The sequence below is a fragment of the Bubalus bubalis genome, chromosome 6 (genome assembly GCF_019923935.1).
Source record: "Bubalus bubalis isolate 160015118507 breed Murrah chromosome 6, NDDB_SH_1, whole genome shotgun sequence".
Classification (NCBI taxonomy): domain Eukaryota; kingdom Metazoa; phylum Chordata; class Mammalia; order Artiodactyla; family Bovidae; genus Bubalus; species Bubalus bubalis.
The window spans coordinates 78,457,934-78,474,428 of record NC_059162.1 but is presented as its reverse complement, the minus strand read 5'-3'; the positions used below and the strand labels follow the sequence as shown (position 1 = coordinate 78,474,428).

General features: G+C 39.2%; 1 protein-coding gene and 1 non-coding gene across 3 annotated transcripts in view; both read left to right on the top strand.

Annotated features, from left to right (window-relative positions):
• The window catches only part of SGIP1 (SH3GL interacting endocytic adaptor 1), a 237,917-nt gene that overhangs the window by 7,938 nt on the left and 213,484 nt on the right, over positions 1-16,495 (top strand). The gene's annotated exons all lie outside the window — the stretch shown is intronic.
• TRNAS-GGA lies at positions 2,673-2,744 on the top strand. The gene has a single exon. It is a non-coding gene; the product is annotated as a tRNA-Ser (tRNA).

Genomic DNA, 16,495 nt, shown 5'->3' with positions numbered 1-16,495 from the left:
CCTATTCAGGCTCTTAGATGTTTTACTGAAAAGAAAAGTTTGGGGGTGCCAATGGTTTCATCCTAAAATAATTTTTAAAGTTAACAAGCATATTTTAAGGATTCACTGGGTTTAATTGCAATGTGCAGATTAATTTAATAAATTTTATTGTCTTTATTAGTCATAATAGCCTATCAGTAAGTGTATTCTGTACTGAGTGCTTCTGCAGTACTTTTTCTAAATTGCAAGAATAAAAACTAATATATTGAGGTAAAAAAATAGGAGAACAGATTTTGGACCCATGTTCATCACAAATCTCCTAGTTTTGATCCCCCATAACATTTTAAATACGAACTTTTTCTTTTTGCTTTGTATTGAAGTGGACATGTTAACCTGATTGAAAACTAGGAGTTAAGTTTTATTGGTTGCATCTGTCTCTCTTTTAAATATGAGTATTCACAGAATCACATTTCTCAATTCCTTCTTAATACCTATTATCTCCAAAATCAATGTTTAGAAAAATTTAAGTAGTTCTAGGTTAACTAATCTTCTGTTGTTACAATGAACCTTGTAATGGTAAGAGCTTTTCTTTCCCCTATCTAGGAATGAAGTTTATTTGTTTGGAAAATTCTTTGCTATAATCAAAAAGGAACAAAGCATTTTGAAGCTGCAACTATTCATTTTGTAGTTAGCTAAGAAGGAAATGGCAACCCACTCCAGTGTTCTTGCCTGGAGAATCCCAGGGATGGCGGAGCCTGGTGGGCTGCCGTCTATGGGGTCGCACAGAGTTGGACACGACTGAAGCGACTTAGCAGCAGCAGCAGTAGCCAGAAGTTTTAAAGGGACTGCTTCTCACTTTTCTATCAATTCCCTTCCCAGAAATAGTGATGTTATTTTGGAAAATCTTAAGGAGGCATATGAGATTTTAATATATATTCCATTCCTTATGCAATTTCTCTCCTTCTTAAAGGGCTCAGGGTTGGAAAAAGCCTCCTTTTATGTATAAATTCCCATCTAATTCCCAAGGTCAACTTTAAATCTCTAAAAGAACATGTAGTCTTTAAAAAAGATTAACTTAGATAAACCATGCTAGAAGACTGTGAATAATTTTCTCCGTTGGATTTGGCACATATGCTATCCATGTTTCAAATAAACAAGTTGCAGGAAGTCAGCAACTCAGTTTTTATGTTTCTGAGTTTGTCTGTGAAGCAGTCACTTGAAACAAATTTTTCTGTAGCAATAATAATATAAATAGTGGTTGGATTCTCTAAGTCTATCAAAGATTATTTACCTGAAACTAAATATTTGCCATGAAATGTATAAAGAACATGACATTTTATATAGTAGTTAGCCAAAAGAAAACAATGCCATTAAATGTGTTTTCGGTTTCTCATATTGCTATTTGAGGGCAAGAAGGTTTACTAGAGGACAATGAGGAGATGGAGAGAAATTTCAAAGGAATTTTTTTGGGTATTTTTAGAACTTTTAGAGACTCTAAATGCTGGATTTTAAAATTATGTTTAATTTTACTTTCATAATTGTGGTTTGTGCTGTGTTGTGCTGTGCTTAGTCGCTCAGTTCAGTTCAGTTCAGTCGCTCAGTCGTGTCCGACTCTTTGCAACCCCATGAATCGCAGCATGCCAGGCCTCCCTGTCCATCACCAACTCCCGGAGTTCACTCAGACTCACGTCCATCGAGTCAGTGATGCCATCCAGCCATCTCATCCTCTGTTGTCCCCTTCTCCTCCTGCCCCCAATCCCTCCCAGCATCAGTCTTTTCCAATGAGTCAACTCTTTGCATGAGGTGGCCAAAGTACTGGAGTTTCAGCTTCAGCATCATTCCTTCCAAAGAAATGCCAGGGCCGATCTCCTTCAGAATGGACTGGTTGGATCTCCTTGCAGTCGCTCAGTTATGTCCAACTCTTTGCAATCCCATGGACTGTGTAGCCTGTCAGGCTCCTCTGTTCATGGGATTTTTTAGTCAAGAATACTGGAGTGGGCTGCCATTTCCTTCTCCAGGGGATGGATCTTCCCCGCCCAGAGGTCGAAGCCATGTAACCTGCATTGGCAGGCAGAATCTTTACCACTGAGCCACCAGGGAAGCCCCGCTTGCATTATGGAAACTCACGAGTGGAATTAAGAAAGGGAGAAATATGATTGTAAAGGAGTTACAGGAGCCAGGAGCTCTGGCCTCCTGGGCTTCATCAAGCTCATCTAGTATGTCACATACACCAACGGCTTTGTTACCTGTCTCAGATTGTCTAGAGCAAATACTTTCCTGCCTCAGGGCTTTTGCCCTGCCAAGAACACTGTTTTTCCTGCTCACGGAGTAACTGATTCTCTTGTGGTCCCAGCAATACTGCTACCTTGTCTGGAGGCCTTCCCTCCCATCCTTGTCATCCCAAGCTCCCAGACACACACCCTGTGCACCGAGTCCATCTTGGTCTCCTGTCTTTCCTAAAAGCTATTTAACAGATGTGAATCTCTGTTTAACAGGCTGAATCTCTGACTCAGAGGTAAGCTCCATGAGGGCAGGAATTAGGTCCATCATTTCCCTCTCTATTCTTATCTCGCTATGCAGAGTGGATGCTTAGATGTTTATTGACTAACTGAATAAAACCAGATGTAAGTGACTGATCACTTAATAGTGTACATTGTAAAGTATTATTTGGGGTATTATGGTGAATATGGGCTTCCCTGGTAGCTCAGAGGTTAAAGCATCTGCCTGGAATGCAGAAGACCCGGGTTCGATCCCTGGGTCGGGAAGATCCCCTGAAGAAGGAAATGGCAACCCACTCCAGTATTCTTGCCTGCAGAATCCCATGGAGGGAGGAGCCTAGTAGGCTATAGTCCATGGGGTCGCAAAGAGTCGGACACGTCTGAGCGACTTCACTTCCTTTCACTTTCACTTATGGTGAATATAACAAAAATAAATTTTCAAATCTATATTTTTCCTGGAGAAACAAGATCTATAAACATGAGATAACTAGGGAAATATACGTATTGTGGAGTGCTAATTGTAAGATACAGATAATACCTTTGGAGAAGCCAAAGAAAAGAAATAGTCCATTTGAAAATATGTACTTGAGCTTGAATTAGTTTGGGGATTAGCGCCAAGGAAATGATTTCATAATGGAAAGAGACAAGTTATAGCAGAGCTATTCAAAGATATTCCCACAGGCATTGTTGTCAATACCCTGTACATTTTTTTTCTTTTTTCTCTCCCTTCTGCTTTCCTTGTATCTTTGCCTTCCTTTCTCCACTTATCTCATTCTTCAATTCCTCCTTTTCATTCTGGGTTCTATTTCCTTTTTCCTGGCTTATGACCAGATCTGAAAATAATGCCTATAGAGCCAGGCATTTGGAATTTGGGAAAGTATTGTAAGTAAATTAATGTGTGTAAACAAATGTAACATTGTATGACATATTTGTGCATGCAGTGGCATGTGATGGATGTGAGGTTTTTCAGATGCCAAATTAGTCTTGACTGGAGAATTTGTGAATCTTAGAAACTCAATATGTTCACTGAATTTGTGCAGATTGGATTTTTTGTTTCAAAGACCATGGACCCAGGCATCAGACTTAGGTTTGAGTCTTAAGTGTTGTGACTTCTCGGCTATGTATGTGGAGAGGATTACTTTACCTTCCTGGAGTTCTGTTTCCTTGCAAACAAAGTACGAGCATTGATCCGTCATCCCTCTAGAAATTCCAGCTCTAAGAGTCTCTGGCATCTGCTGAATGATTTGGATTCCACATATTCACTCCCTCTAAGGTTTAAATTCTCATAATTGACTCCTCTTCCTCCCACCTCAAAGCGTACTTTTCCTGACACACAAAAAATGATTCAGATATATTACTATCCGTTCTTACTGCTTTATTCTTCCTCTACTGTCCTATTGCATGTATGCTGAAAGTTTGCTTTGCATCTTTACTTTTGCTGTGCTGAAAAACAGAAATGCGCTTATGCAACTCCCCTATGTAGCTCTGAACATAGAACTATTTATGCATTAAAAATTGTATATTGAATGCATACTAGGTGTTAGACATGGTTCTAGGTGCTAGAGGCTGAGTAGTGAATAAAACAGATTCCTGCCTGCACAGAGCTTCTCTGAGAAGACATTTAAGCAAAGGCTTGAGGGAGGGAAGGGAGTGAGCAGTCAAGTAATTATCTGGAGGAACAATCCAAAGTAGCAGCGGGGAGAGCTAGTGAAAAGCTCAGAATGTGGGTAGAACAGCAAGGAGGCCAGTGTGTCTGGAGCAAAGGTCAGGGGAATGTTTAAGAGAGAGACTCAGAGAAATAAGAACAAATACACACATACCCTTGAGTCCCTTTCTGATTGAAGTATAGTTGACCTACAATATTATATTAGTGTCTGGTATATAATATAGTGATTCAATATTTTTATAGATTACTCATATAAAATTATTATATTATTGATGATTTTCTCTGTGCTGTACATTACATCCCTATTATTTATTTTATAATTGGTAGTTTGTACCTTCACCTATTTCACCTGTTCCCCCACCCCACCCCCCCTCTGGCAACCACTAATTTTTTCTCTGTATCTGTGAGTTTATTTCTGTTCTATTATATCTGTTTATCAGTTTTGTATTTTAGATTCCACATATAAGTGAAAACAAACAGTATTTGTCTTTCTCTGATTTATTTCACTTAACACAATACCCTCCAGGTCTACCCATGTTGTTGCACATGGCAAGATTTCATTCTCTTTTATGGCTGAGTAAGTAAATAATACCACTTAAGGAATTCTCCAGGCAAGAATACTAGAGTGGGTAGCCATTCCCTTCTCTGGGGCATCTTCCTGACACAGTGATCAAACCTGGATCTCCTGCAGTTTCTAGATTCTTTCCCTGGTGGCTCATATGATAAGGAATCTGCCTGCAGTGTAGGGGACCAGGGTTTGATCCCTGAGTAAGGAAGATCCCCTGGAGAAGGGAATGGCTACCCACTCTGGTATTCTTTTCTGGAGAATCCCATGGACAGCGGAGCCTGCCAGGCTACATACAGTCCATGGGGTTGCAAAGAGTTGAACATGATTGAGCAACTAACACTTTCACTTTTTTCATGTATTTATTATATCTTCTTTATTCATTCATCTGTTGAGGGACACTTAGATTGCTTCCATATCTTGACTATTGTAAATAAGGCTGCGATGAACACTGGGATGCATATATCTTTTAGAACTAGTGTTTTTGTTTTCTTCAGAAGAACAACCAGAAGTGGAATTGCTGGATCCTCTTCAATGGTAGGAAAGTCAGTTTCCTTTTGCAGAAGTCAGTCTGCATGGGCCTGTGTTATCCATGTGTCAGGAAACAGGTGGGTATTCAGAAGCCTGTTATTCTGACATTGGTTCTATGACTGTCTTACAATGGTGCCTATCAGACTCATTCTTCCCGCACATTTCAGTAAGTGGAGGCATATCATGTTCTTACCTTGGCTAATGGTACCAAGTTCAAAGTTAGAGCTCAAAGTTCAACTACAATTCTAGACTTGAACATTTCCATGCAAAAGATAGAGCTCCATGACAAATGATGTCAGAATCATAACTACACACCAATTCACAAATATTTTGACTATGTATCAGAGACTTTTGTTTCTCCTGAGTTCATATAGACTTCTATTATGAACTAGTATTTTAGGCTTTTTTTTTTTTTAAAGACCCAGAGTGATCCATGTCACATATCTTTAACAAACAGTAGAAGGAAATTATGCTCACTTAGGACACAGGTGTAAGATTATGTGATGTACAGACCTCAAAGTTTCCCAAATGTTCATTCATTTACCAGGTATATCTGAAGCTTTTTCTTTAGTCTCAGTTACGATGCTAGGCCCAATGAATATGACTGAAAAAAAAGGCGGCTGTAGATTCCATCTTCAGAAGCTTAAATCTAGTATATAGAAGTACCACATCTTCATGTACGTATTTTATTCTACACTGTCTCTATGTGGTATAAACAGGTATTACTATCCTCATTTCAAACAGAAGGCATCCAAGGCTCAATGATGTTAAGTGACTTGTTCAACGTGACAACCTTACCAAAAGGCAGAACCGGAATTTATGAGCCAATCTTGATTCCTAGTCAAGTGCTCTTTATTTGTATAATGCTGTAATTGGAAAATCTGGCTGGTGTTTGAAATTTAGCCCAGGTCTCTGGCTGACAAGCCAACAACAGATCATCTAAATTTGACTGATATTTCAAGAGCCTTCTTCAGAAATAAACAAGTTAATTTTATTATCAGATTGTGAGTCTCCAGACCAGTCACTATCCTGAAGAAGTCCAGCTAAGCAGGAGTGTTTTAGTCCAATGAGCTCCTTTCAATGACACTAACCGATTCCTCTAATTTTATCATGGGAAGGGACATATGATATCACTAGTCCTGTGGACTCTAAACTTTCACAGCTTGCATTCTACAAAACACTTTATCAAAAAGCCTGGCTCCTACTGGAAACAATAGCCCTTTCTCCCTGAGACAGGGCAGCTGGGTGTTCATCGAGATTCCGTGAAAGCCTTGGCCATTATCATGAAAGTGTGATGATGTGTGCTACCCTGGAAGATGAACCAATCAAGTCCAGCCTCATTTTGCAGTTGAGGAAACCAAAGCCAAGTGAAACAACCTTCCTGAGGATTTTTATTCCCTGTATAAGAGGACAAGTCAAAGTTTACTTTAGTAATGATTCCAAAAGCGTGAATAGACAAAGACTTGGAGCCTGTGGTGCCTTTCACGTTCAAAGGTGCTGGGGCTGGTTGGGTAACTGCCCAAAGGCACACAAATGAATGTGTCCCCAGGGCCATCTCTCTGCTGAGTACACATACAATGAGCCCATTTATAGCTTTGTCCTGGGCTGCCACAGCAGATGCTGTCTGTGAGTCAGGGGTGTGCAAAGGGAAGGATGAGGACCTGAAAAGACTCTATCTCCTGAATAGTTGTGCAACCTTGAGTGAGTTCTGGACCCTCTTTGGCCTCACCCTCCCCATTTGTCAGGTAGCAGTAATGCTGGCTCCTGCCCTCAGAGTTGTCATGAAAATCAAATGAGATCATAAATTTATGAAAACATCAAAAGGGTGTGATGCATGTGCCAGCTGCTTTTTCAGATGGCTCTCTCTCAGATTGGTTGTTACAATGTGGGTCTGATAGCTTTTGGTGGCTAGTCATTACTGCTTGCTAGTTTGCTTTTCAGGTAGATTATTGCTGCATCTCATTGCAGAGAAGCCTTACAGAGTTCCCTCTTCTGTTCACTGTACTGCTAATTACTAGCATATTCTATAATCCTCTATTCTCAGTGTCTATGTCCTGTACTATCCCTTCATTGACTGTAGCAGACATCACTAATCAATCATGGTCATCTTTCTCTCTGGCCTCAGCACTTATCTCAACATCACATTCCAGGGCACCTCTGCCAATTGAGATGATGTCACTTTGCTTTTCCTACAATGAGCAGTTTCCCTAAGTTGAAATACAGGGCCTAAAACTAGAATACTGGTGGTCTAGCTGTGCAGCCAGTACACCCAGCCTTTATAAATGCCCTTAGTGAGTCACTGAAAAATGACATATGAAAAATTGCCCACAGCACTGGTATATGGTAGCGATGATAGAAAGTATTCTGTAAGCCCTGCAGCAGGTAGAACCCTACTCCTGTGCTATTGACCTTAATCATTAAGTTTCTCTTAGCCTCGTTGTGCCCCTAATTCAATGAACTGTGTCTACAAAGTAGCCAAGGCAGACTCAGTGTTGGGATTCATTTCCAATTCTTCCTTTCTGACTCCTTCATGTCAGGAGGTCCTCAAGAGCTGTTGATTATCCTTCCTGACTCTGTTCTGTCTTTTTCATCCCCCACTACCACATCTGACCAGACCTTGCTGTTTCCACCTTCCAATCCATCCTCTTCACAGCCATCAGAGAAGCCACTTTCCTCACCTGCCTTTGATTGTTCCTCATGCTTTAAAGGCAAGGTCCAAATGTCTTTGTGTGCTGGGCAACATTTTCACTCGTGGGCTACTGTATACCCTTGTGTCTCATCACCTGGGCCAGACAGGAGCTCCTTGCCTTCTCTTTCCCTTGCATATGCTGTCCATTTCCTTCTCTGTGTGGTGACATTCTGTTCTGATCATTCAAGGTCAAACAAAAGCAACCCCTTCAAGGAAGGAAGCCTTCCCACATTCTCCTAGGTTGAGGGTGAGGTGCTCCCTGCCTTGTGCTGATTTAGTTCTCAATCCCCACTCTTCAAGGCCAAGTAGCAGAAGGTTTAAGAGCCCTGACTTTGGAGTCAGTCAGACCTAGGTTAAATCTCATGTGTGTGACCTTAGGAAGTCAGTGAACATGTTTTCTCATCTGGAAAGTGAGAGTGATGTGCTTAGTCACTCAGTCATGTCCAGCTCTTTACAACCCCATGGACTGTAGTCTGCCAGGCTAGTTTGTCCATGAGATTCTCCAGGCAAGAGCACTGGAGTGGGTTGCCATGCCCTCCTCCAGTGGATATTCCCAACCCAAGTATCAAACTCGCATCTCTTTTGTCTCCTGCATTGACAGGTGGGTTCTTTACCACTAACACCACCTGGGAAGCCCAAGAGTGATATTAACTGTATCTTTTTCATGGTAATTTAATCACATAAAAGTCTTAAGGATTAAACAGAAAGTTCATGTCTTGCAATCAGAGTTCTCCAGAGATACAGAAGCAATAAGCTGAGAGAGAGAGGGAGAGAGATTTTTAAGGAAATTTTTCACTTGATCATGGAGACCAGCATAGTAAGGCCAAAATCCACAGAACAGATTGGTGGGCTAGAAACTTAGGTAGAAACTTATGTATGATGTTGCGTTGAGGCAAAGTGTTAATCTCTCAATAAATCTTAGCTGCTATTTTCTGTTCATGTACGTACTTTGTGCCTTCCCCAAGGACCAAGGACTCTGTCAGAGCTGGGACCATTTTTGTATCACCAATGCGTGGCATGTGTAAGTGCTCAATAAATATCCAGTGAATGAATGAATGAGTCCTGTCAAGGGATCACAGACCCTATGGAGGATATTCAAGCAACCCAGCATGCAGTTACCATGAAAATTAAATGAGTTAATACATGTAAGACATTTAGAAGAGTATTGGTCCATAGTAAAGACTTACTCAGCATTACTCTGTTGGGCACATAGAAGACATCAGCCTGGTTCCTGGATGCCAGGAAGTACCCAGAACTCTGTTCACTCTGCTCTCCCCAAAGCATCCATCTGCTGCGTAGGCTCCCTCTGGCAGAGAGCCACACTCTGGTTCCAGGAGCATGCACTTAAATCTAGTATCTCACACATTCTGCCTCTTTTATTTGTGTTCCTCTCATTTTAAGGAAGATGAAGACAAGGTTTCATTGTAGAAAACTTTGAAAGATACAAAGAAGAAATTGAAATCAACAGTAATCTCATTATTAGAAAATAACAATAACTGCTGCTGCCATTTGTTGAGTGTAGAATATGGACTCTGGGAAGAGACAGTCTGAAGCTCTTTAAGCCTCAGCAATCTCATCAGTAAAGTGAAGGACATAATACCTACTGCAAGATGGTGGAGAATTAAATAAGATTTATATACAGATCGCACTTGGAACTTATCTGGGGTATTAAGTAAGCACTCAATAAATGCTAGCTCTTAGTAGTTTTATGATAAAAACCAATGTGTTATGTTTATACATATAACTTTTTTAGTTTCCATTAGATTGTAATCACTATCCTAGGCGTGGATATTTGTTAACAGCATGGGAACTAGAGTCAAAGTTCCCAGATTCAAATCCTGATTGCTCTACCCTTGCCCACTATGCTAGCTTAGGAAAATATTTTAACCCTTCTGTCCTCAGTTTCTTCTTCTATATAAGATAATTCCTAGTGAAAAGGTTATTATAAGGATTAAATGAACTTGATATGTTATCTATAGTTATTATTATTTTTATAGTACATGTGATACATGATGTAGTTAAAGAATAGTATTTGGCACAGAGTAAATGTTTGATCAACAAATGTTAGCTGTCATTATGACCCTTATGATATTATCTCCAAAGACATTATTTTGTTGGTTGTATACTATTCCATAACATCATACATTATTTTACTATTTATTTGGTGTTAGACATTTAGACTGTTAACTGGAGACTGATGAGTGTTTTGAGCTAGAATGGCTCATATCAAGTCTCATGAAATGGTATGAATTCTTGGCTTTCATTTAATAAGTTAGCTTGGTGAGGCAGTACAAGTTTTGTATTGGGTTTTAGTCCTGGCACTACCCCAACCAGTAGAGATGACTTTGGTTTTGTTTAGTCACTGAGTCGTGGATGACTTTTTGGGAACCTATGGACTGCAGCATGCCAGGCTTCCCTCTCCTTCATCATCTGCAGCTTGTTCAAACTCATGTCCATTGAGTTGATGATGCCATCCAACCATCTCATCCTCTATCACCCCTTCTCCTCTTGCCCTCAATCTTTCCCAGCATCAGGATTTTTTTGCAGTGGGGCAGCTCTTCTCATCAGGTGGCCAAAGTATTGGAGCTTCAGCTTTAGCATCAGTTCTTCCAGTGAATATTCAGGGTTGATTTCCTTTAGAATTGACTGGATTGATCTCCTTGTTGTCCAAGGGACCTTGGATAGCCATATAACATTGGGAAGAGAAAGCAAAGAGTAGAAATAAAAATTTATTTTAATTCAAAAAATTCTAACATCTTTTGGCACCATTCTTTATTAGCTGTGGGGATGAGGTCAAGAATTTGCCAGGTGGGTAGGCATTGATTTTTTACAGCTTGTTTCAAGGTTCTGGCTATGTACTTGAACAAGTCACTATCTCTTTATTGTCCCAAATGTAGGATGGTAAATGATATGAACTTTCCTGCCTTTCTCACTAGATTATAAATATCAAGCATAAAATACATATGAAAGTATTTTGAAAGCTACAAATTTTCATATAATGTAGTATTAGAACTGTTATTACATTTGATATCTAGGAAGCTCTGTTTTCAAGTGAAAGGTTAGATTAGGTAATTTTGAAGGTGCTTACTAGTTTTAAGAGTCTGTGATCTAGTACTAGGGTTTCAGAATGTGTCCCCACTAGAGTTAAACCCTCCCCCTGTACCTTCCACCTTTCAAGCAGACTAATGATTTTCTTCATTTCTGGATACCAGAAGAGAAACATCTTTCTTAATTTGGTGAGTTATTTATTTGAACAGGGAATGCAATAGTATATCATTCTATTAAACAGTAAAAATATTATTTCTAATGGTGAATTTGTAGTTGGGACAATTTAAAATATATTTAAAAGTGTGTCCAACTAAAATCTATGTTGCCTTAGTTACAAAGCCCAATATATAATTTCAGCAAAGTCTACTGTGCTCAATCTAAGTGCCAGATCAAATTATTTAACGTGGATTTCTTTTCTAGAGTTTTCTGGTATCTTCTGTCTTCATGGTAACTCACTTCAAGTTAGCACATTGAAGAATAGAGCCCGTTGCTTTCTTAACAGACTTTGACTAAGATACAGAGTGGTGGCATTGGGATGCTGTGAGCTCGCATCCAGGTATAGTTCCAGGAATGGGGTACAGGTGAGCAAGATGTAGAGAGTCCTTGCTGTCATGGAGCTTGCATCCTACTATGAGAAGACTAACAAAGCAAATGAATAAACAAGACAGTATCAGATGGTGGTAAAATCAATTTTAAAAAAGAATCCTACGAAAGAGAATGGGAAATGGTGGTAAATACTTCTTTAGGGGGTCCCAGAAGGCATTTGATCTGAGACTACTTCACACTGTGACACGTGAAGATCCTTCAGGAGTGAGGCTTGCAAGGGTCAGAGACCTAGGACTTGGTACGCTTAAGGAACAAAAGGAAAGCCAGGTTGGCTGGAGATCAGGGAAGGAGCAGGAAGGAGGCAATAAAGAAAGAAGACAAGATTCAGGTCAGGGATGTATTAATGAGCAACAGAGGTGGATCTAAAATTTATTCTGAGGCAGTGGAAATCCACTGGAGGAGTTTTAGGAGAAGGTCATGCTTCCATTTATGTCTTTAAACAATTACAGTGGATGTTGGATGAGTTTGAGTGGCTACAGATGGCACTCTGGTTTGGGAGGGGAGAAGGGCTGTTTTTTGGTTTGGGTTTTTTTCTTTCTTTCCTTTTTTTTTTTTTTTTTTTTTTTTGAGAGGAGATTGTCTTGCATCTGTGTATGAGTAATAAATACTCTGATATAACTTAAATTTTATGCTCATTTTGGGAAAGCTAAGAGAGATTGGAAGGAATTGTGGTACCTTTCCCCCAAGAGCTTGGTGCTATCTGTGCTGAGATCTGAGGGCTCAAAATGAGAATTAATTTGGCTATATTCATGCAACTCTTTCTAATACAAACGGCTCTGGCATTCGATTCTTTTTTTCAGAAGCATGTTGACAGGTGAAAAATGGAAGATATTAAAGATCCAAGTATACCAACGTGTGTGTGGGTGGTTTATGTACTTGTTTTTAAATGGCTTTGAAGCACTTCAATCCTTTGATAGTCATTTTGATACTGAATCAGTTAGTTTATTAAGCTGACTTTCATCATTGAGGCTTTCTCTCCAAGCCACATCAGAAAGAGAGAAGTATTAAGAGACCTTGCTGTTGACAGAGTTTGACCTCTCAGTGTTCCATTCTTTCCTACAAATGGAAACATTTGTAGGAAAACCTCTTCTGCCCTCTCTGAATTTCATTACCTGACATTGGTTAACTAGACACCCATGCACGCCTCCAGCTACATAGCCCTCTCTGCCTACCTGCAGGTGCCAAAACTGTCAGTGTTCTCTGGATTTTTTTCATTTCTGATGGTGGCACGTGTTCCTGTTCTAGTCTTCTTGATTCTTAGGACTCTGGTATGCTTTCCTCAGTATTCATAGCAGACAATTGCACAGGCTTGGCAGTCACATCAGACCTGGATTCAAATCCTGCTTCTGCAACTTACGTGTGCCTTTGGGCAAGCTTGAGCTTCAGGGGGTTTTGGATGTCTTTCTTTTTTCAGGTTTTACTCTACCAAAAATTCATAAGATTGTCAACAAGTATTTATTCAGGTTCAAAATATTGTGCTCGGTACTAAGTGTCTATGGTGAGCAAACATCAGACCTTCTGGAGTTTACAGTATAGTAACAAAGACATAAAATTAATACAGATGATGAAGTGATTCCAAGTGAGCAAAATGCTATGAAGGAAGCACTGAACGGGGTTCTGACAGAGCCATTTATTCATATATTTTTATTGAAATATAGTTGATTTACAATGTTATGTTAGTTTCTGTTATATAGCAAATTGATTCATATATATATAAATGCTTATATATATATATATACTTTTACATCATGGTTTATTTCAGGATATTAAATATCTTAGTCAAAGTTTGTCAAGTAAAGCAACGAGCTCTATCCTTCAATGTGCTAACTTGAAGTGGGTTGCCATTAAGACAGAAGATACCAGAAAACTCTAGAAAAGAAATCCACATTAAATAATTTGTGCAATATAGCAGGACCTTGCTATTTACCTACTTTATATATAGTAGTTTGTATCTGCTAATCTCAAACTCCTTATCTATCCTTCCCTGATCCCCTTTCCAATATGGTAACCATAAGTAAGTTTGTTTTCCACGTCACAGAACTTTTCAGATATGGGTCCTAACCTGGTAAGGTGAGGTGAGTCAAAGTTGGGGGTGAGTCAAAATCATTGCAAGCATTAAATGACACCGTGCATGAAAAATATTTCCTATGACCTTTGCATTCAATCGATCATAGTTGCTATTGTTATATTATCATTGTTATTGTCATTGTTAATACCACATGCACTCCATGACCACATGTATATATCCTTCATTCAGTGAGCTTTCCCAGAAGTTGCTACAGGGTGGTCCAAACATGTCTATCGACTATGTTCTCAGGGATTTGCCTGGAACTGCTCTGCGTCTGTGCTCCCTGACCCCTGCCAGTTTACCTACTTTTTACCTAATGACCTTTCTGAGTAGTTTCTCAGACTAGCCACTTTGAGTTCCAGCCATGCCTTGACACTCCCAGATTCCTTAGAAGGCTCCTGATCTCCTAATCTTATTGCTTTATCTCCTGAATGAATGCCAACCAAATCCCAACATGACAAGTGCCTTGTTGCTAGGCAGTTCCAGAAGGGAAGATGAACATTTTAGATTTTCCAAAAGAAAAGGAGAATGCCTCCCTCTCTGTTTAAGCCCTTTTGAAGAGCCCGTGGCTACACCCACTTGACACCATAAGCACCTGTTCTGGCCGAATTAAAAGCCTGCGGGAATATTTCTTCCCGTTGATATCCAGTAAGTCTTTCTTATTCATCACTGTCTTAGAGCTAACACCATAAATCAAATCCTCAGAGTTTTTCATTTCTTCATTTTTAAAGGCTGTGAAACTGGTTTTAACTTTTTAAATTGTCAGTGCCTATGTTATACATACATCTATGCATGGTAAATTGTTGATTTTCCCAGCTGATGAGTGAGATGAACAGTTTTTTATAGCCATCAGCTCTGAATCACCTCTTCTTCTGAAGTTGTCCATAACTGACTTTCTTTCTCCCTTCCTTTTTTCCTATTCCCTAATTAGAGCTTATAGAAAGATAGCTGCCCTAGAATAATCCTAGATCTCCAATGTTGTATACTAAGAAAGATTGAGAATGGCATTATCCCTGAAATATTTCACAATTGCTCTTAACAAGTAAGTACTGCTATAACTACTGCCCTCCCCAGGAGGAGGCAATGTTCTGGTAGAGTTCAGATTTATCAATGTATTTAAAACTAGCTACCATTTCTTGAGCCCCTGCTATATTCCACAAACTGTTCTTAAATTCTTTATAAGCATTTTTCTCATTTAATCTTCACAATAATTCTCTGAGTTTGATACTATGATAATTATTCCCATTATAAGAAAAGAAAACCGAGTGTAAGAGAGTTTGTTGTTATTGCTAAGTCATGTCTGTTTTATGACCCCATGGACTATAGCCCGCCAGGCTCCTTTGTCCATCGAATTTCCCAGGCAAGAATACTAGAGTGAGTTGCCATTTCCTTCTCCAGGGGATCTTCCCAGCCCAGGAATCAAGCCTACATCTTCTGCATTGGCAGGTGGATTCTTTACCACTGAGCCACCAGGGAAGCCCATTAAGAGAGTTTATGACTTGCCTAAATATTTAGGACTTGAACACTGATCTGACTCTCAAACTTAGTAATACTGTCTTTCAAATTTTTAACCTTTGAGAAATTATATCCAACATATTGCCACATCAAGAAAAACAGTGATATCATCACAACTGATGGGTAACTGTTACAATCACAGCATGCTTACCTATTTCTTCTCACAAGGTAGATGGTAAATTTGAGATTATTGTCCAATTTCTCTATATGCTATAAAACATCCGTAATACCTCACATAAAATTTTCTGGGTAATAAAAATGAGTAGATGATTGCAGAGGTAAAAACTATGTCCAGGGGGTTTTTGTTCTGATTCTTTTTAATCAAATTGGTTTCCAGTTTCTCGCATTTTACATTATAGTTTTCTGTGGCACTGTATGATAAAGCAAACTAATAAACTGCACTGGACATTTCAGAGAAATTTGCAATACCTTTTCAGTACTTAAAGCACGTTTCCTATGCTAGAATGAGAAATCTATTTCCCCCTTTGCTTAACAATCTGTTGGGCACATCATAGAATTTTTATTTTATAGCATTTTTAGAGGCAATTCAATCACCAGTTCACTTTTGTTTGATATAAGATATAAAGTCATTCTGACTGTGTGGTTTGGAAAAGGTTAATAGTTCCCAATTCCATATTAGTAACTTTACTGTAGTAAGACTTAACACTGCTTTTGATTTTAATATTCCTAACAGATTTTTCGGTCCTCAATAACTATAATAAAATGCATATTTTAGAAATGTGTAAAAATTTGCAGATCTTCTCCAAGTTTATTTATAAACCCAAAATAGGGCATTTATGCTATTTATTCTGCAGTAAATACAAATACAGCCCTAGGTATTGCTTTTTAACCTATGTGCTGTGTTTCTTGTCCTCTTTACAAGTTCTTTAGTTAGAGCAGGAAAAACAACAGTGTAGTTGAACTCACTGTATAAGGCAAATGCCCCTGAAGCATGCAATGTCTGAAAGGTATAGGTTCTCTGGGGGTAAAATTGGCCACAATCACTGGAGACTGGTAGTGATGATATTCATTATTATTGCTATGTATAATTCATCAGTGTGCAGGGCTCTGAGTGAGTGGCTGAATAAATGGTAGATCACTTGTTTCTCACTATAACTCTATGAGGGTTATTCTTTTCTTTTTAATTGATGTATAATTGGTTTATAATATCATGTTAGTTTCAGTTCAGTTCAGTTCAGTTGGTTAGTCATGTCTGACTCTTTGTGACCCCATGGACTGCAGCGTGCTAGCCTTCTCTGTCCATCACCAACTCCCGGAGCTTATGCTCAAACTCATGTCCATTGAGTCAGTGATGCCATCCAACCATCTT